Here is a 20,861-nt window from a genome sequence, read left to right on the forward strand (position 1 = left end):
TTTGGTTTAATTAAATGGAGTTTATGAAATGTTTTTAAGTAGATAAAAGCATGTAAAGTTTCTTGGGGGGACTTAGCTAACTTAGTATGAAAACTGAAATCAGAAAACTCATCATCATAGTTTCATTACTTCCTTCAATAAATATGTTACTTAACTTTGTGGTATAGCATTAGTTGGGACGGTATGATCCAGATTTAAGGAAGTATAAAAACGTACAATTGCTAAGTCTTAACAACATTGAGGCTTCTTCATTTCTATGGTCTAAATGCCTGTGTCTCCATCTGCTGCCCAAGATTCACATGTTGAAATGCTAACCCTCAAGATGAGGGTATTAGGCGTTACGGCCTTTGGGAGGTGATGAGATGAACCAGGAACTGGGCCCTCACCAGACACCAAATCTGCCTGCACCATGATCTTGTGTTTCCCAGTCTCCAGAACTGTAAGAAATGTTTCAGCTGTTTATAAGCAGTGCAATTTATGGTATTTGGTTATAGCAACCTAAACAGACTAAGACAAGATGCACATGCTATTTTTTCCAGTTTCATTTCCATTCACATACAACATTTTATTTTCCCTAATTTAAGAACTTGGAGTTTTTTGTTCCTTTGCTCAGTTTTCTATGGACTTATCAAATCTCAAACTCCTCCAATTTGTATAAAACTTCTCCCCACACAAACATATGAAATACCATGTCAATATCAACTACTGAAGAAATCTCTCCTGGAGTGTTTGGAGCTGCTCCAATCTGGCCTGGCTGCCTTCTTTGCACAGCTGTCTTCTGGGATCTCTCTCCCTCTTCAGGCAGGAGATTTCCTTCGTCCCTCTCTTCTGTGGATTCCTGTCTCCTCTAGGAGTTGTCTTCTTCATTTTCCTACTTTATTTCCTTTCCTGGTAGAAAATGTCTTTCAAGATACACAGAGATAGAATGAACGGGAGGCATTATGTTTTGACATTCTGCAAATCTTCACATGTTTTTATTCTACTCTCACACTTAGTGAATAATAGGACTTGGTAAAGAAATACAGAATTCTGGGTTGGAAATCAATTTCCTTCAGGGTTTTGAGACAGTGATTTTTTGCTTCATTATCTCCTACTCTCCAATGTTGCTGTTGAGAAGTGTGAAAACTTTCTGAGTTTTTTTTTTTTTTTTTTAAATGAAATCTGCTTTTACTTTCTCCTAGAAAACATGTTGTATATGGTGACATGTCTTGATATATCTCTATTTTTAGACATTTTTGCTGCACATTTAGGGATCTATTTATTTAGGGATCTTTCAATCAAAACCTATTGTTTATTCTAAGCGATTCTTTTCAAAATTTTTAATGCTTTTCTTCTCCTTTTTAACACTTTTCCTGTTACTCTTGCTTTTTTCTTCAACTCTCATTATTCAGATGCTAAAATCTAGTCCCCAAGGTTTCTTCCTTTAGTCTTCTTCTCTTGTATTATGTTTCCTTATCTTCTATTTTACTTTCTGAAAAGTTTTATCCATTTGATCATGTAGGTCTTTAATGAATAATTCATTGCTATTATTGTGCTTTTAGTTTCTTAGAGTTATTTTTTATTCTCTGAATATTTCTTTTAATTTGCATCTGCTATTTATTCTATGGTGTAAAAATCATCTCTTCTTTCTCCACAATATTAATGTGGTCATGTTTGTTTTCTTCTGTCTGCATAGTTCCTAGACTTTTCTGTTTGTTTTAAATATGTATTTTTGAAGGGATCTCAACTTCCCTGGCAGTCTGCTCCTATGTGGCTGTTGGGATGAAAGAGCTGACACGTGTATGAGCACCTGCATGAGCGAAGCTTGTTAGCTGTGCCTTCCAGGAGAACTACTGCGTGCAGAACACCATGCAGCATCCCCTGAAAAGGCTCTTCCTAGCTCCAGCTTTGCGTGTAAACATTTGCCTGCTCTAAAAGCTGAACAAGGTTGAGGAGAAGGGTGGGTCTCAAAATTTAGCAAGTAAAACTGTATTCAATACCTCACTTGTAATACTTTTTCTTGTGGTCCCTGAGTCAAGACAATTAATTTCACCCCTTCCAGAGAATAAGCTTCCAGTTTTTGGCATGGTAAGGTAGGGGATTTGGAGGTCTAGCTGATATCTAAATGAGTGTTCAGCCAGTCTCCGGGGCTTACCACTACACTTCGTGCCCCCTGCACCTACACTCCACACCTTTTGAGAGATTTTCCTGTGTAAATTGGTCTACGATTTAACTCGTCCTCCTGCTTAGAACTGCATTCCCTTGGGTATAAGAAATTTCCCACTTTGTCCATCGACCTTATTTCATCCATTCTAAGTCACACATTTTTCACACTTTAGTATCTCTGGGTTTACCAGCTCATGAATTGGGATGACTTGCATTTGATAGTGTGTGACTCTTTATTGGAAGTACTGTTGCTTTCTTCACAGTGCTTTAAGTAACTCTAAAAATTGATGGCCTCTCAAACTTGATGAAACATGGTTCTTTATTTACCCACTCTCTATGTTTAGGGGGTTATAACCCTTTCTAAAAGTCTTACTGCCATTTTGGCAAGGAAGCAGGGGTTAACAAAAGGGTTCAATGCATCTTCTTCATTTGGCAGTCAGATCATCTTCTAAAATAACTCGGCAAGCTAAGGGCAAAGAAGGACAGGTCAGAGTAGGAGTGAATCTAAAATGCCCCAGGTCTTTGTGCCATCTGCTGAACCCCTGAGCTGGAATATTCTAGTGGCATAGGTTGGTCCCTCTGCTCTCCTTCAAAGCATAACCATATCCCACACCAAGATGCTGGTCATGTTCCTGTTTAGAAAGATTTAAAGAATGTCTGAAGTCCCATACTTCAAGTTTCAGTCAACTTTCCTGTTGTGTCCTCTATTTCTGAAATTTGGGTTCATACCTAGTTCTATTTTGAGCAAATCCCTGGGTCAATAATACAGAGAGAAGTCCTTGTCTAGGCCTGGGCCTGTACAGAAGCATTTTGTTGACTACTCAGCCTTCTTGGGGAGGATGCTGTGCCTCTCCACACCTGTTCCTGCTGGTGGCTCCACTGGATGGTAGGCTCGGCCTGTCTGATGACATCCTCCTGACAGATCCCTCTGCTCCACTTCGACTTCTTCCCTCCTCCTTTCCTATGACTGACCACTAGCTAATATATCCACTGGCTCCTGCCAGAGTCTCAGCAAATTATCTATTTCCCCCAGTGGCCCGCTATAGCCCCCATACTTCATTCTCTATCCCCATGTCTGGCCTATCCTGTCTGTAGATGAGACGTGGTTCTCAGATGCACAAATGCCACCACAATCGAGTTAGCTGCATGTAAAATAAGAGAACAAAACAGCAATTCTGTATTTCTTCTGCAGCTAAGATTAAATGGTTTTATGGAGTCTGACTTAGTGACAGTGTTTGCAATAATAGAGCAAAATAGAACAATAGAGACTGTTCACGTGTTCTGAAGTATTTAATTAGAAAGCAGATTATGGTCATTATCATTGTCTAAACTTTTTCCTTAGATGTTCTACCTGGGAGAGGATTGGGGTATGGAACTGTGGTTTCTCTGCCCTACTTTGACACTCTGTAGGTGAGTTCTTGCCGCCTGGTGTCTCTCCTCTCTGCACTGACCGACAATTAATACCATTGAGTATGCCTGGGTGATCTTTTTTCTTATATCACTTTTAATTCCCATTTCACACGAACGAGTTGACTCTACAGCCACGCCTCTTGGCAATGTTAATTTTATCCCACTGAGACATGTTGCCAAGCCAAGTCTGAAAGGAAAGCAGCACAAATGACAGGGTAATAATTGGAAGCCTACAGCAGAGTGTTCAACAAATCTGGACAGAACAAGCCACGATGTCAAGATGGAATGGAACAAATCAATGTCAACTGTAAAGCCGTGTAGACCTCATTGGTGAGTCAGAAACTATGGCAAAGTGCTGTCTGTGGAAGTTTACAAAACTGACAGACTAATGTTTTAAACAATGACAGTGTCATCCTGGGTTACCCAGCAAGGCAGCAGATGACAGGAATCAGGACTTGGAAATGGAATCATAAGCACCTTTCCAGAACACATTCAATAAAATAAAAATATAACAAAACACCTCTTTCTCTCCAACTCCTTCACTCTGCAGTGTTCCATCTGCTTTTGCTCTGCCATTTGATCTTGCCAAATGCCTTGTTAGCCAAATAAAGTATGTTAATACAGTTTATTTAATTCTAGATGACAAGACCATGAAATTAACAAAGGCTACATTTCTTGGTATTTTAAGATGACGAACAATTCCATTATGTTTAAAAATTTAGTAGCAATATTGTATGGGTGACTCTAAAGTCCATCACAGTAATCTCTAGAACTCTTTAAAAATGTCTGGTTCCTTTCCCCAGAACTGAAGACATAAATGTGTAGGCAACAGAGCCCAGCGTGTGCATTCTGAAAATGTTCTACTAGTGATTATCATGTCCATATCTGCTTGGGAATGACTATTTTACTTATGATAATAGCATATAATGGCAATTAATATTTTAACTATTTACTTATCATGTACCTTATTCTGCTAAGTGCTTTACATGTATTAACTTATTTATTCCAACTTTGACTCAATAAAGTAGGCATTTGATTGTTGGAGACATCGCAGACTTAGAGATGTTAAGTAGCTTCCCAAAGATTAGCTGGAACTGTAACAAGAAGTCGAACCCACACTAACAGTTCAGAAACCCATTGCTTCCAAACTCTAGGAATATTTATATCCACTGTTTTAATGAAGGCTATATCATCAGGAACCACACAACCAAAATAAAAGCCCAAATTTCTCTAATGAGGAAGAACTATAGCTCATCATTTCACACTCTCTTTTATTTTAGTTTTCCTCACCTGCCTGCAAATAAAATATTAGAATTATTATGTCCAACCATAGAAAGAATTATACTTATTGTACTGTTCAAGTTCACACTACAACGGAAATAATTCCTTCGAATAATGGCCCTTAACTTTTAAGAGCGGCACTGCCAAACTCAGATATACCAAACAAGGGCAATGAAGACAGAGAAGGGGTGTGCACCAACATCTTTGCCTATACTGATACCATAGTAGACAAAGCAGCCTTTCCATATTTAAAGAGTGAAAGAAGAAGTAACAGAACCCTAGGCTCAGCCAAAATCAATGACTTGCATTTCCTCAAATGGACTCTGCAAGTGCTCAATCTGGATTTATTCACTCATTGCTCCAAATATCCATTTCCTCTTCTCTATCCTTTCCTTATTCCTCAAGTCTAGCAAAAATGTCTTTGCCTTTCAATATTACAGTGATGAATCACATTACTTCATTTAATTGTCATCTGTTCTATATATATGTACATTTCTGACCTCACCCTCAATCTCAGCACCTGAGAAGAACTGTCCACCAGTCTCATAGCACCAAAAACGCTTTCTTGAATTCTGTTAGTTACATTCCTGTCTCCTCTCCTGGACCATAATGCCTTGATGGCAGGGACCACGCTTTTGCATTATCACCTTCTTCTCATCTACCATAGAGTGCTCTCAATACATGAGGAATAGATGGATGAGTAGATGGATGCCTTAGATGACCTCAACAAATAATGTTTGCGTCCATATGAGAAAATGTATAATAGTGAAGAGCAAACTCACAACATCAATCTGGGAAAATTTAAAATATGACATTAAGTCACTTTTATAGCAATTCCAATGCAGAATTTCTGTTCAATGATCTTTTTCCATGAATTGCTCACTCACTCACTCTCTCTCCCCTCTACTCTCTGTGTCATCATTATACATCCTTTGTATAACTAACCCGTTTTAGGAATAAGTTTTTCAGAACAGAAATATTTGAGTGACAAAGGATGATGTTTATCCTTTCTTACTCAATGCTCTTTGTTGAAACTTAAATAGCTAAATATCCATATCAATGGAATAATTATACAGGCTCTTATCACCAAACATCGTGTACTTGACTTGACCTGGTAACAGCATTTTACTTTGTTGGTCTCTTGTTCTTTCCCGCACAAACTCTTCTGATGGTTTCTGACACACTATCTTTTGCTTGCTTGCTTTCACCTCTTTGGCTGACCCTCTCATTTTCCTCCGTGGCTGTCTCTTCCTCTCTTAAGCGACCGTTCTCCTTGTGATTCTTATACTTTCTCTGAACAAGCTCATCCATTCCCAAAGACTCAGTGACTAGTTCTTGGTGTTTATCCACTGACATTCATTCCCAAAACCAAGAGGTTCATATCCAAAACCCAAATCAACCAAATCCTACAAACCTACTCCCACTTCTTCATTTTCCTATCTCACAGAACGACAGCATCATTGCCCAAGTTGCCTGATCCACAGATTTGCAAATCTTTCTAGACTCTGTCCTTTCCAGACATATATAACAAATCATCTCTAATCTGCCCATTGAGTGATGCACTAATACCACTTCAGGTTTGACCACAAGTATCTCTTGCCCAGATTCCTAAACTCAGTATCCTAATTAGTCTCTTGTTCTGCTCATATTGTTTTCCATCTGTTTTCCACAATACAGCCCAAAATTTTCATTAAAAATAACAAATGTGATTATGTTACTCATTTATTTAGAATCTTTTAGTGGATCCTTATTTCCAAAGGATAAAAATTAATTTTTTCTTAACATATTGTTATATAAAATGTAGTTAGATATAATATATGCAATTAAATAAGATTTAAAAATTATATATAAATCTATAATTAATTTTAAAAGGTTACTTATTACAGTACAGTTATATTAGAAGATGACAGCATCTTCAAAGATATGCTGCCTTTATTGGCCACCAAGAAATGTATGTAAAACTTTGCAGAGTGAGGAAGAACACTGTTCTGACTTTTCAGAAAAGCATCAGTAGATACTTGATTTCTATCAACCTCGCTGCAAAGTCCTCTGTCCAAATTGTAAAATCTACATTAAAAAAAAAAACTCAGTCATAAAATTGACACTTTCAGATATTTTTATACTACATCATTGCATGGCAGAACAATCCATTTTCTCATCATTTACCTCTTTTCTAGCAGAATAGTCTGTTTTCTCATCATTTACCTTCTTCCTAACATAAAACGTTCTAATGAATTTCAGAGTTCAGTAGCTGTTTGGGAGTTGAATGTCTGTCAGTATTTCAAGACTAGGAAAAGTTTCCAGTCTCTTTGGTGGCTGAAGAATTCCCAGTGAGTTATCTAATTTGACCACTGGAAATCAACATTTGCCCCCAACAATATGGTGGTACTACTGCTGAATTTCTCTTAAATACCCACAATATCAGAGTTTTCTGGTGCATACATGAAATGCCAAGAGAGTGCTACCTTTCACTAACAACGACCACAGGTTTGTATTGAGCCTTTCACACTTTACCTGGCAGCGAATCACAAGTTCCAATTATTTTTGACTTATCATTATGTTTTATTTCAAAGCAAGAATGACACTGTCTTCTTCATTGAAATATCTAGTATCCTATCACATATTAGGTATCAAATCAACATGTATGGAATAAATAAGTAAAATAGCAGTGGGACAACAGATGCTTATGTGGAAACCATTCTGCAAGGTGCTGAATGACGCAGTCAGGGAAGATATGAGCATAAAATTAATTCAGGTGTGGATCCTGCTGACAGTTCTAAGTCTAGTAAAATAGTTGAAATCGACGCATCATTAAATAGAATGCAAAGTAAAGCTAAATTGTAATGAGATACAAATGAATTTCAAAGATGACTTTCCTTTAGAAATGATGGAAGGATGTGAGGAGAAGGAGGGCAACGTCACATGCAGGAACTAGTATTTGAGATGGACAATGGGAGGTTATTATTTGACCACGTGAAAGAGATGTGACTCCAGACTCAGCAGCAGGAATTTCAGCACAGATGTTAACAAATACTGAATGTGTGTGGATGTGTTTCAGAGAGCAATTAGATTCCATCTGATGGGAGATTAGGGGCAGATTTACTATCAGGCAAATTACATTGGAAGTTTGACATAAGTAAAAGGTTGATATTCAACAATGATCCTGATTTTCCTCATTTACTGAATTTGATGCCCCATCTCATCTATTTCCATATTCCAAATAAGAAACCCTTCGAAATTTTATGGAACTCATGTGTTTCACTGACAAGAAAATAGTGAATAAAATTTAACTATGTTTTTGACATTTGAAGGTCAATAATGTAAACATGCGCTGTAAGGATGCGCTGTAAGGATGTTAGTTTGCCGTAAGGATGCGCTGTAAGGATGTTAGTTTGCTGGTCCCTGTCAACTGCAGAGCTTTTTCATAATTAGGCGAACACAATAAAGTCCACTTGGGCTGCAGACACCAGTAGATATGGGCTCTTAGAGTCAAAAAAAAAAAAAAAAGAAAAAAAAGAAAAACAGTCTCAGTTTTTTCTGCTTCATTTATGTTGCTGACATTTTTTTCCTACCCATTTCATGTGTTATTTTTCATAGCTCCTGTTCCTCATTGCCTCTTGAGTGGATTTTAATTGTTGCTGTCACATCCACTGTTGATTGAGGGGACGGAGGTTACCATAGGGCTGACATCAGGTAAGAGGGAGTTATTATTAAAATTGTACCCTAACGTAATAGCATAATAGTTTTATTATCTGCATAATAACAGTCATATTGTGACTCTAATTATTTTTTCTTCACAGTGACCCAATAACTGATTTAGGATATAAAGTATAATCCATTTGTGTAAAGAGTAGTGAACTGGGCCAGGGGACAGCGGCTCACGCCTGTAATCCTAGCAGTTTGGGAGGCTGAGGAGGGCAGATTATGAGGTCAGGAATTCGAGACCAGCCTGGCCAGCATGGTGAAACCCCGTCTCTACTAAAAATACCAAAATTAGCCAGGTATGGTGGCAGGCCCCTGTAGTACCAGCTACTCGGGAGGCTGAGGCAGGAGAATCACTTGAACCCGGGAGGTAGAAGTTGCAGTGAGCTGAGATCGTGCCACTGCACTCCAGCCTGGGTGACAGAGCGAGACTCCATCATAAAAAATAAATAAATAATAAAAAGAGCAGTGAACTGGCAATCACACAGGTAAAGTGAACTGGCAGTCAGAGAGGTTAAGTGAATAATTCAGGATCACTCAGTCAGTGGGATAGCAGAGGCAATAGAGAGATAGCTGGCTCACTGGTCTTTCCTATTCTTGATAAGGTATGCAATATATGCATGCATGTCAACACTTCTGTTTCATTTGAGAAATATATTTTCCTGCTGCTTAGGAAGTAATATATTCAAAACATGAACATTCTCATATTAACTTGTTTAAATCCATTTGGGACAACAGGATTGATTTTACTGTTCATTTCTTACAATACTGTGCATTCAATTAAATACTCTCTTTACTAAAGCAGTTTAATGATTTGAACATTTCAGTGTGATCTGTTCTCAGATCAACTTCAAAAGACTGAATTTAAACCTGTCTTCAAGCTGTGAAGGTTTTAGTTCCTTTCCTTTTTTTTTTTTTTTTCCTTTTTAAAATTCCTCTGCTGGAAAAGAATTAAGTACAGCCTAGCAAAGGATAGATCCATATTTGCATCCTGCTAATCAAACAAGAACTTGTAAGATTGTAGCAGTGATAAATGTACTACCGTTGAAATCGTTTATATAAGTTGGAGCAAAATGAACTGTGACCAACAGATTCCTTCCACAGCCATCACCCATCTACATTGCTCCAATGTGCGGAAGTGTCTTAATGGATGTGCATTATCAAGTTTGCAGGCTTATTTTCAGTCATAAAGAAGAGCATACCAGATGCTCTTGGTACACTGAATTTGTCACACCGTAGACAAGCTAATATCATTATGTGAGACCACAGGGGAAAAAATAAAAGATTCACATTTAATCCATATTAACTACCAGGAGACCCATCAAGGCAGTTGGGCTGGCTCATGATACAGCAGCTTCTAGCAAATTAGCAGCCCATAACAACTTAATTATAATGAGCTGCAAGATCTTACACCATAAGCTCAACTCCATTAAACCAAATTCAAGTACATGAATTCATGTACAAAGTATAACCTTAACATCTGTCTGTGCTTAGCCAACATTTTGTTTATGCCTTTTTAGGAACAACCAAATTATCTTTGTGTCCCCTGAAACTGGGGACTATAATTTCCATCAACTCTAGTTTTACCTGATAGGGCCAGGCTGATCACCATTGGCCTCCCTGGCTGTGGCGTCCAGCAGCAAGCTATGCATCATCCTGGCAGCTGTTCCCTACATATTGGGCCAATTTCTTTCCCAAACAATTTTCCCTTGCTATTCAAGTGGGTAAAGCAACAGTCTACTCAGAAATTAGACAGTCAACAAAGCACGCATATCTAACAAATACTGTAGACCCTTGCATTTAGTTAAACCCAATGAGTTAAATCCTATCCTACTCTACTCAGCATGGAGAAGATGTTTTAATAAACTTAGGCCATTTTTTTCTCCCAAAAAGCAATGTCCTCCTTCTTTTCCCATAGTGGATTGACTACTCTTTAGGGACTCAGGAGATAATATCGCCATTATAATTGTTATTTCTGTTTCACAGATGGGGAAACAGAGAGATAGACTACCCATGGTTAACCAGTTGCTAAGTGAGGAAACAGATATTCAGTATATAATTTAAGGTATTTTCCATGGAGTTTTATGTAAGGAATGAATACATATTTATGGGAATAATCTAACTTTCTTATTATTTTTCTGTCTTCAACAACAAGGGTACATTATTCACTTCGGCAGTGTCTTCAAAATTGGCACCTTACCTGCAGAAACCTCAGCATGCAGAAAAATGGGTAATGCATATATTATTATGTCTTTTCTAGAATTTTACATATCAAAACCTGATCTAGTTCTTTAATCAATCTAGGTACAACGTCTTAAAGTCTCATAGAATTTTATATGTGGATGGGATCTAGAAAGTCATTTTATTCATCATCCTTCTCCTTCAAGAGCCAGCCTTTCCAGCAGTTTCTCAGTGAAAGTCGACAAGAAAAGCAGTTCAAACCCCAATGCATACCATTCCATGGAAGGATAGCTCTGGTAATCAAATTCATAGTATGGTTTCTCATAAAAATAAAATGATTCTACCTTCTGTTCTAGTTCTGTCTTCTAATTTACCAAAGCGTGAGACTGACTTTTTCACTGACACAGTAGACTTTGAAAAACCACATCTTCTCTTCTGTAATTCAAACAGGGATAGTTTAGAGGTTACGTCATTGTTTTCAGAAGCCCCCTCCTCCTCCTCCTCCTCTGCCCACACCTTTGCATTGCCCTCTTGTTTTCGATTCCCTCTTCCACAACTCAAAACACCCAACAGTTTACACATGATTTCACATATGGTCTAAAAGTATCTCTTTTTCTTGTAACTTTGAAATCAAACTTCCAATAATATAATTCAAGGTTACAGTAGCTTTCTTCCGATTATGAAACAGCTGCTTTAGAGGAAACCTGAATTCAACTACAAGTAATCAGTTTTTTTCTGAACCCCTGTCAAACCAGCCTTACCCACACTACAGACTCTTCAGATGATAACACTGAACCTGCAGACAAGGTGGGGCGTGGATCCCAAATTTTTATTTTTTTATCTCATATTTTTCAGCACTTTATGTTCTTCTTGAAACAGAATTCTGTATCAAACATATGCTTATTTTCTTAACCCTGTGTAACCTGAAAATTCTATAGCTTGCTATGAAGACATTAGTCCATCTTTGATTATAGTTTTGAATACAAAGTACAGAGCTCAATGATTTGCCACAGACTCTTTTTCAGGTTGATAGTGATCCATTAAACAGCATATCCAAAGGGATATATAAACATATGTCTACCGTATGTCATCAGCATACACAGATCAGCAAACACACCTTGGATTGTTTTCCAGCCCCCGGATGGATTGCACTGTGATGTCAACATTATCTTATTGGCTCCCTATCTGCAGAATCGCGGGTGGTGACGGACTCATTTGCAAACCAACAGCAATCATTCAAAATTATACAACTGTCATCTTTGGTTGACCCCCAACTCCAGTAATAATCAAGACAGGGGGTCTTACAAGGGTAAACGTCTAAGCTTCATAAATTACCTATTTCTCATATCTCAGGTTTCAAATTTGATTGTTAGCTTCCTTACAATATGCTCAGCGATGCAGCTTAGCTAGTAGGGCAGCAGTTGCCTCTGAAGTGGGGTATGGGAAGGGAAGGTTTGAACTTCTGTTTAAATGTACTGTTCTCAGTTTTAGTTTTTATTATATTTTTCTAACATAAATGTCAGTACAGTAGTATTTGTATCACGTATAAATAAATGAGCATAGAATAGATGTTCTTACTCAGAAGACTTTCACTGAGCAAGGAGTGAGATTAACAAAGGATGGAAACCAGTGGATGAGACACTCACACAGAATAGGCCAGGGACTCAAGTGAGAGTCCATTTCTGCTAATCTGGTCTGCATTACAGCTAGACTCTACCCTAACCTGGCACTGGGAAGCCCCTATATGACAGACAATAAATTCCTACTCATTTGGAAGGGATCATAGAATTGAAGCTTCTAATTTTGCAGTCATGGAAATTGAAGTGGAGAGAGATTAAGTGACTAAAATGAGCAGCTTTAAAGCCCTTTTGGGACATACTAGGGAAAAGAAAAGGAAATGAAATAAAGTTCACATCAGAGTGGGACCTGATTCTATTCTATTGTTCTTTCTCAAAATATATGGCCCCAGTTAGGAAATAAACAAACCAAAAACTAAACAATGAAAAAAAAGAAAAAGAAGGAAATGGAGAATGAGAGTCACTGAACTACACCTTGTGGCACCTCACAAATGCTGACAGATGTTCTGGTGAGAGCATTAAGCACACTGAAGTAACGGCAGTGCATTCCTCATGCAGGATATTCATCTTGTAACTTTAAATTCCTTCAGTATTCAGCCTTCAAAAATTGTGACTATCCACCTTTTCTAAGATAAATAATATCAACACATCTTCGAAAAATAAAGGTTTACATACATATAGAAATATCCAGTCCTAATCTTGCTCCGGTAAAATATTCTGCAGATGGAAGAAGACCTCACACACTTCATAGACAGCATCACATGGAGCCTGGACCACAGTGATAAGAAGGTTGCTACTGTTATTCTGAGAAAGTTGTATTCAAAACGCATGCATCTTTTCTTAGGATCACACAATTGGAATGCATTGGTGCCAGCACAGAAACAGCCTCTGACCACCAATCTCATATTGTTTCCTTTACACTACAACGAAGGGGCCTATTTCATACCTGGTTAAATACACTAAGAATTTTGTATCTAATGAAAACGTTTCCTCAAAGTTTCTCAAGACATGAGTGCTATTTTTAAGCAAGGCTGATGAAGTTTTTCTGGCTTCCTTCTAAAAATGAATGTAAACAGTAAGCTCTTACATAAAATTGACAGGGATAGACTCACTTGCCCTCCTTAGGATGGGTGTAGCCTCTATGCAACCATAATGCAACTGAGTGAGGAAGCTGTATTTATAACAGTTGCCCTGGGAATTCGGACACCAGTAGTTCCCATGGTATCCACCATCATTCTGAGCTCCATGCTGCTCAGTGGGTCAAAAAGGTTTTTGTACGGGAAAAGTGCCCGGACCACCTGAATGGAGGTAAATCACAAAACAAAACAGAAGGGGCATATGCAGGGAGAGGGGTCTATGAACAGGCAGAAATCTAGGAGGGTTTTCTAAAATCTAAGTGAGATGCTTAAATTGAGCAATACCCACATGAATAGAAGAAGGCTGAAGGAGGGAGGGGCAGCTTCAGTTAAGCACACGTGGGTGCAAAATCCTGTGCTCATTTAATTTTGTGATCTCAGAAATACCATGTAATGGAATAATTACTTAGTGTAAATTTTCACATCAATCATACTGGGATAATATCTAACACGTAGGGGCATTGTGAAGACTTAATGAGATATTATAGGTAAATAATCAAGAGCACACTGAATGTGCAAAATAATTTTATTGATTTTTGTTTCAGAATAATAGCAAAATTAATGGAGAGGTCAGGTTTATCAATTTTTAAGTGAAGAAATGTAAATTTCCTATTTAATTCTACATACCCAGAGATAAAATAAGTTCCTAAATGGAACATGCAAGACATCTGGTCAATATGTATGCACTCTATTTGCCAAATACATGCCCAAACGTACCAGCGTCTACAAACTAAAGTCAGGGCCAGGGCAGCACCTCAGGGTTACATCTGATTCTAGAGACACAGCCTCACAATTAACTGAAAGTCTCCCTTTTTAATTCTTTTTCATCTCCACCTCTGCTTTTACGGTTTCCAATTTTTGGAAGAAGTACTCCACGACAATGTGGGTGCGGTTAATCCCCCACCTCGGCAAGTAAATTTAATTACATTTAACATTTCAACACTGAATATAGTATCTCTTGAAGAGACTATTAATGCTGATGAAAATTACTAGAAATTGGTTCAGAAGAGCATGGGGACTTGAAATGAACTGAAGCAGATAAAATTCATGAAGAAGGAACGTGTGACTAATGCGAAAGCTATGCAATAAATAACCATCTTCAGAGTTGCTCTCCTTGTAGGAACATGTATGCAAATGTTACTCTATACATGCAAAACAGTAGTGGAGGCGGAAAGGGTGCACAAAGGCTCTAATAATCGTTTTGCCTTGTACTAAAACAACTACACAGTTGACCAACACTTAAAATTAGTTTTTGTTTCTCTCTCTCTCTCTCTCTCTATATATATATATATATTTTTTTTTTTGGGTGAGGGGGGAGGCTAGTACTGTTTAAAGTCACAGACTAATTCAGTATTTTTTATTCCTAGAAGAAGGAACTCCCATAACATTGAAAAATATTTACACACTGGAGAAGGTCACAATGTAATTAGCCACAATGCAGTATTTATTAAATTCCTAGAGCTTACAGAGTTGATTTTTTAAATCATATGTGCTGAGTTTAATTAAACATGTCAAAGGTAGGATGAACTTCATGGGATAGAAGCAGGTAATTTGATTCAAAAATGACAAAAACACACCCACTTTTGCTCTGTTTTCCAGTAAGCTAGTATCAGATATGGCCAAATAATATCACCATGCACATGATTAGTACTGATTGGTAATTCTTAGGACCCTAAAGATATATTTTGTTTTCTGAATAAAACTTGATCAGAGCTGCTGACTATGATTCCATAAAAAAAACCCAGGCCACTGAATCATTTTTCTCATGCTAACAGAGGATAGAAACATAACGAAATACATGATTTAGTATTTTAGAAATTATATATACTTCTTTATGTGTTCTTTGTTGAAAACATACTTTGGAGAAAATGCAGACAAATCACAAAACCTTAGGGAGAGCTGAGGTATTACAATAATGGCCATGCTTTTCACACTGGAAGGAAGGAGCAGGCAGAGCCCACAGAAGTTGAAGGCATTTGTGACATTTCCACAGCTGGAGGGTGGTAACAGGAGACAAGATTTAAAGCTATTTCACTCAGCGTCTGTCTGATATAATGTACTATGCCACAGAAGGGAAATTCTCAGATCTTATTCTGCTCCGATGCAGAATAAGAAGGGTGTTGGAACATAAGCAATTATGAATCTGCTGCCTATAACTGACCACTTCTCTCCTACTTAAGAGACAATAAGTGGTTGCAAGTGATAACTTTCAATACTCACTACTGCATCCATTTTACTTTTTTAATCAGGGGAAAAAGAACACTATATATTTGATGTTAGAAAAAAATGTATGTGTATACACACACACTATCTATATACACACACACGTATAAATAATATATCTATATCAGATTCTCATTTGTTTGTTCAATACCAGGCACAGTCTAAGTGCTAGAAATGCATCAGTGGAAAAAGTCAGACAAAAACCCCTACCCTCATGAAGTTTACATTCTAATGGAGAAAACAGACAGTGAACCAAATAAACAGATTACACAGAGCTACCTGTGGTAAAGGCAATTAAAAAAAAGTAATTCAGGAAAATAAGATGTTGGGGAGACAATTTAAGTAGAACAATTGAGAATGACATCATTGATAAGGTGACATTACAGAAAAGATGGGAAAGAATGAGGACGTGAGGCGTATGTGTATCTGGGCTGGGAGGTGGGGAGAAAGGAGGGGCTAGGATGGTGTTTCAAGCAAAGTCAACAGAAAATGCAAAATCTAAGTTCTGGGGGCATGTTCTAGGAGAGGTGAGGAGTTCCCTGCGCAGGAGCAAAAAGTGAGAGGAGGAAACAATCTTGGGAGGCGTGGGAGGGCTGGGTGGCAGGCGGCAGAGCCCAGAGGCCCTTGTTGGCTACTGTAGGGACTTCCACTCTGCAAAGAGTAGTAACATGATAGGATTTACATTTTCATAGGATTAATCTTTATATTCATTTATTAAAGGTTATTTTGTGTGTCACTTAATATTTATTCATCTCAGATACATGGGGAGGACCTAATACATTTAAATGCATCATATAAGTTCATGCTCTCCTTGGCCATGGCACCAGTACGGCGGTTACTTTACTACATCCCAGGTACTAGTTCTCACACCTGCATCCCACCAGACTTTTTAGTTCTTGATCCCTAGGGAACGTCTCTTCCATTTTTATATGTGGGTAATTCAATATTTAGAACAGAGGAAGGACTCAAAAAAAATCTGTTGAATGCAAGATGTTTTGAATGCAAAATATAAGACTTCTAAAATAGCCACAAAACACAACTCTAAATCAGAATTCACATGTTAATAAGGTACTTGTGGAAACACAAACATACATCTTTGTTCCCACACCATTCCAACTGGAACTTTTGGTCAGACTTATTAGCTAGGATTCTCCAATTTGGCCATTATCATCATATAAGAGTTGAATCAGATCTGGAATTGTCTGGACAAATAAATCCACATACATTTAACAATGAAAATTCTTTTTTTCTTTATTGTGTGGATAAAATTTATGAGTAAAATGGGCAAATATATATTTTTAAACAATTGAAACTATTGTTTGTTAATTATGCAGATACAATTCATGAGTAAAACACTCCAGAAGAGATTTGGTAACATGGCATTAGAAAATTCTCACAATTTTTTTTATTACACATTTGACTCTCTGCTTTTGTTTAAAATGTCATCTAAAGAGTCTGCTTAGTACGTTTTCAGATATATCCACATAAAAAAATTTTAAGTGTTCAAATTTAAAATACTTACATTCTGAAATATAAGGGAATGAATGGGCAATCAGAATCATAGCATCCAATGAGTTAACTTAATTGTGTTTTTAAACTCTTTATTTGGATCACACGCAAGTACTGTTTGAAGTTGAAGACTTAATGTCATGTAAATCTATTAGATTGATTTACAGAAAGTGTGAGCACCCAAACACTGTACTCCTAAGGTGAGACTTCATAGTCATTTACTTTTATAGTTCAGCAATATTATTAAATTACAGTCAATATGGAAAACATTTCCAAAGGTCAAAGTTTTCTTAAATCACTTTCTAAATCCATACCATTGAGATTGACTTTCATGCCTTAAAAATAAAAAGATTTCTTAGCTTTAAGACGATAAACATAAACTTTTATTTAATAATTAGGTGAAATGAAATATTTAGTAAGAGATGCTCTCAGAGTAATATATGCCTTCCTTCATCAATTTCTTTAAAAATATGCATGGCTAGGCAATTAATATATTAAAACATGAAAATATGTTTCTGATAAAATTAAATCATTTTTAAGTTAACATGGTCATTCTTCACAATTAGTTTATAACTTAGTCATTCAAATTTCAAATAATATCAATCAAACATAAGTTTTATCTGATGTTTGTCAAAATTAAGGTGAAAATCATTTTCTCTCACTATTATTATCCATTTGAAAAAACTTTAAGTTTAAAGATAAATACTTAAAGACTTTTTAATAAAGAATTTATAAATAATAAAGAATCTCTCAGGCATTCCATTTTACTGCACTCACAATTCTACAAGGTACAGCTATCTTAAATATATAACAATCTAAAATATAATTCCACAGATTGTCATTTTATTCAATCACTGGTTTCAAAACATCCATTTGTTTCTTTAATCTGTTGGGTATCTCAAATATATATATTTTTAGCTACGGTGGTGGCACAGGTGAAATCTATGAAGTCATTGTAAATTTTGGGCAACAATTTTCTCAATGAGTTATTTGAATAAAAGCAATCTGGAAACACTTGGTAAAGGTTTTCTATAATTAAGGGGTATGTGCATCTTATTTACACCTGCACCATTTAGAGTGATCAAAACATGTAATTATTGTATTCTAGTTCTAGTACAAACTTATCACTGAGAAGCAAATAATCTCTGCCAAAAAGAGAAAGCTATGCAACAAGTTAGCTGCCCAGTATACTGAATTTTTGGCTACTTTACATGGTGACGCTAGTTGGGTGATTTTTTTTCCTTTACTCTCCATGAATAATTTCTTTCTGGATGGGGTTATTCCTTTAATTGTGCATCGAAGGGGAAAAAAAAGACCTACAATTTCCAAATTAACTCTTACTTAATTCTCACAGAATTGTAAGTGATTATTTACACGGATAATCATAACTTTCATAAAATCGAAAGTATATATCTATGACACATGAAGTCTCACTAAAAACAATAATTAAATGGTTATAATGGTTAGTTAATAGGGAAATGGCCCAGGAATTCTTACACCCACTTTCTGTTTAATTTGGTTATTTGGCTTTACAGTTTCAATGTTCAGATGCTGAATCAATTGATAACTGTGAGGTCAGAAATAAATTCTTACCATATTTTCTTCACATAACTTTAACCTGCATTTTAAAAACTTTAGTTAAAATGATCACAAAAACAACATTCAAAATGAAAGCACTGAAACCACATACGGTTAGTTTTCACTTTTTGTCTTTTACCTTTGCTGTACCTTTTGAAATAAATGGTCCTTAAATACTTGAAAACTGTAGTCTAGGCAAACAAGACGACTAGTCCCAAAGACGAAGGGCTACTCTTCCCTCCTTCCCCGGGCTGTGGAGCAGGCGGTTCCTGGCATCCTACCCACTCCCTGCACCATGGCTAAAAGGAACCACAGAGCAGCTCAAACACCGAGAAGGGAGTGAAGAACAGCCTCGAAAAAGTCAGGAGGCTGAATTATCCTATGGTAATTTCTGCTTTCACTGGCAAACAGTTTAAGAGAAAGCAAAGCAAGACATATCAGAGATACCACAAGCCCAGTGGTTGCTGTCTTAAAAGAGAAAAGAATAGAGTTCAGCCAGGCACAAAGGTCTCCATGGCAACAGTGAATTTAGACCCCCATTGGCATTATTTATGCAACATTTCATCACAAAAGGACCCTCCCACTAGTCTGCCTGGCAAATTCTAGTTTTCTAATCTTCCTTTGCCTTGAATGTATCTGGATTCTTAGCTATCTGTATGTTCACATTAAAACACACACACACACACACACACACACATACCGACAACAAAAAAACAGATCATGAAATGATTATCAAACTCAAAGCAGACTTTATTTCCTTGATTAATTCAAAAGCAAGAGGTAGATTCAAGATTGTTTAGAGTTCATATTCAAAGCCAGTCCACTGTTGGTTTCAAAGATGAACAGTTGTTCAAAAAATAAGTTTATTCAAATTATTATTGAACAGATAATTATTCAAATTATCTGTTTTTTGAAACAGATTACAATTCAAAGAGTATAAAATGGCAAAATCTAACCAACCCAAAAGGCTCACAAGGAAAGAGAACTTGCTAGATACAGACTTTGCAGCTAAATTTTATATAATGATATCCATCCCCACCCACTCCCAGCTATTATAGTACCTCAAACAACTCCTTTGAGTCTTTTACCTGATTCTTTCTATTATAGCCACAGCTTGCAAAAACATAAATTCAGCAAAGTATTTTAAGCACTTTTTATTGACCTGTGTACCAAATGGATCCCAGGTCCACATTTTATAATTAGATGACCTAGGACAAGTTATTTAACACAGAGGAAACGCCCCAGTGGAATTAGGTTGCTGTGAGTACTAACAAGATGATATCTGCAGAAGTACTTTCTTCAATTCTAAAACAATATACAAATGTAAATGGTTAGGATAATATTTGATGGCATTGAAAGGAAACACTAGTCTACATTTGACAAGGGCTGTATTTAGTATTAGTTCAGATAAGAATTAAACAAGGTGACTTCTTAAAAATAAGATTTTATATATATATATATATATATATTTTTTTTTTTTTTTTTTTTTGAGAAGGAGTCTCGCTCTGTCATCCAGGCTGGAGTGCAGTGGTGCAATCTCTGCTCACTGAAAGCTCCGCCTCCCGGGTTCACGCCATTCTCCTGCCTCAGCCTCCCAAGTAACTGGGACCACAGGCGCCCGCCACCATGCCCAGCTAATTTTTTCTTTTATTTTTAGTAGAGACGGGGTTTCACTCTGTTAGCCAGGATGGTCTCCATCTCCTGAGCTCATGATCCGCCCGCCTAGGCCTCCCAAAGTGCTGGGATTACAGGCGTGAGCCACTACGCCCAGCCCTGTAAATTTTATTTTTTTAAACATACAAGATTATTAAAAATTCAGAGTACATACTTTGATAAAGTACAGGGTAGTCCTTATTCCATATACTCCCAGGATCAAATCCATTCTCCTTTTTGTAAGGTCCTCTGAGATGGCTGCACCATGGTCAAGCCATCATGACATCCCCCTGCCCTTGTAATAATGTACTTCGTGATATTCCCCACCCTTTTGAATGTGCTTTGTAGGATACACCCTCCCTGCCCTTGTGAATATACTTTGTAACACCCTCCCCGCCCTTGTGACAATACACCCTCCTGGCCCATGTGAATGTACTTTATAGGATACACCCTCCCTGCCCTTGTG

The 20,861-nt window shown here is 37.1% G+C and overlaps 1 protein-coding gene across 6 annotated transcripts in view; it reads right to left on the bottom strand.

The window, feature by feature from the left end:
- CTNND2 (catenin delta 2) overlaps positions 1-20,861 on the bottom strand; it is a 933,747-nt gene that overhangs the window by 590,211 nt on the left and 322,675 nt on the right. For 2 of the 6 annotated variants that reach the window (XM_023218278.1, XM_023218277.1), the window contains exon 1: positions 18,893-19,052. The exons of 3 other annotated variants lie outside the window; for them this stretch is intronic. The gene's annotated coding sequence lies outside the window, so the exon portion shown is untranslated. Of the gene's footprint in view, positions 1-18,881; positions 19,202-20,861 lie in introns of those variants that run through there. One more of the 6 variants, XM_026455692.1, reaches the window with a different exon arrangement.

This window comes from Piliocolobus tephrosceles, chromosome 4, assembly GCF_002776525.5.
Source record: "Piliocolobus tephrosceles isolate RC106 chromosome 4, ASM277652v3, whole genome shotgun sequence".
In the NCBI taxonomy this organism is placed as follows: domain Eukaryota; kingdom Metazoa; phylum Chordata; class Mammalia; order Primates; family Cercopithecidae; genus Piliocolobus; species Piliocolobus tephrosceles.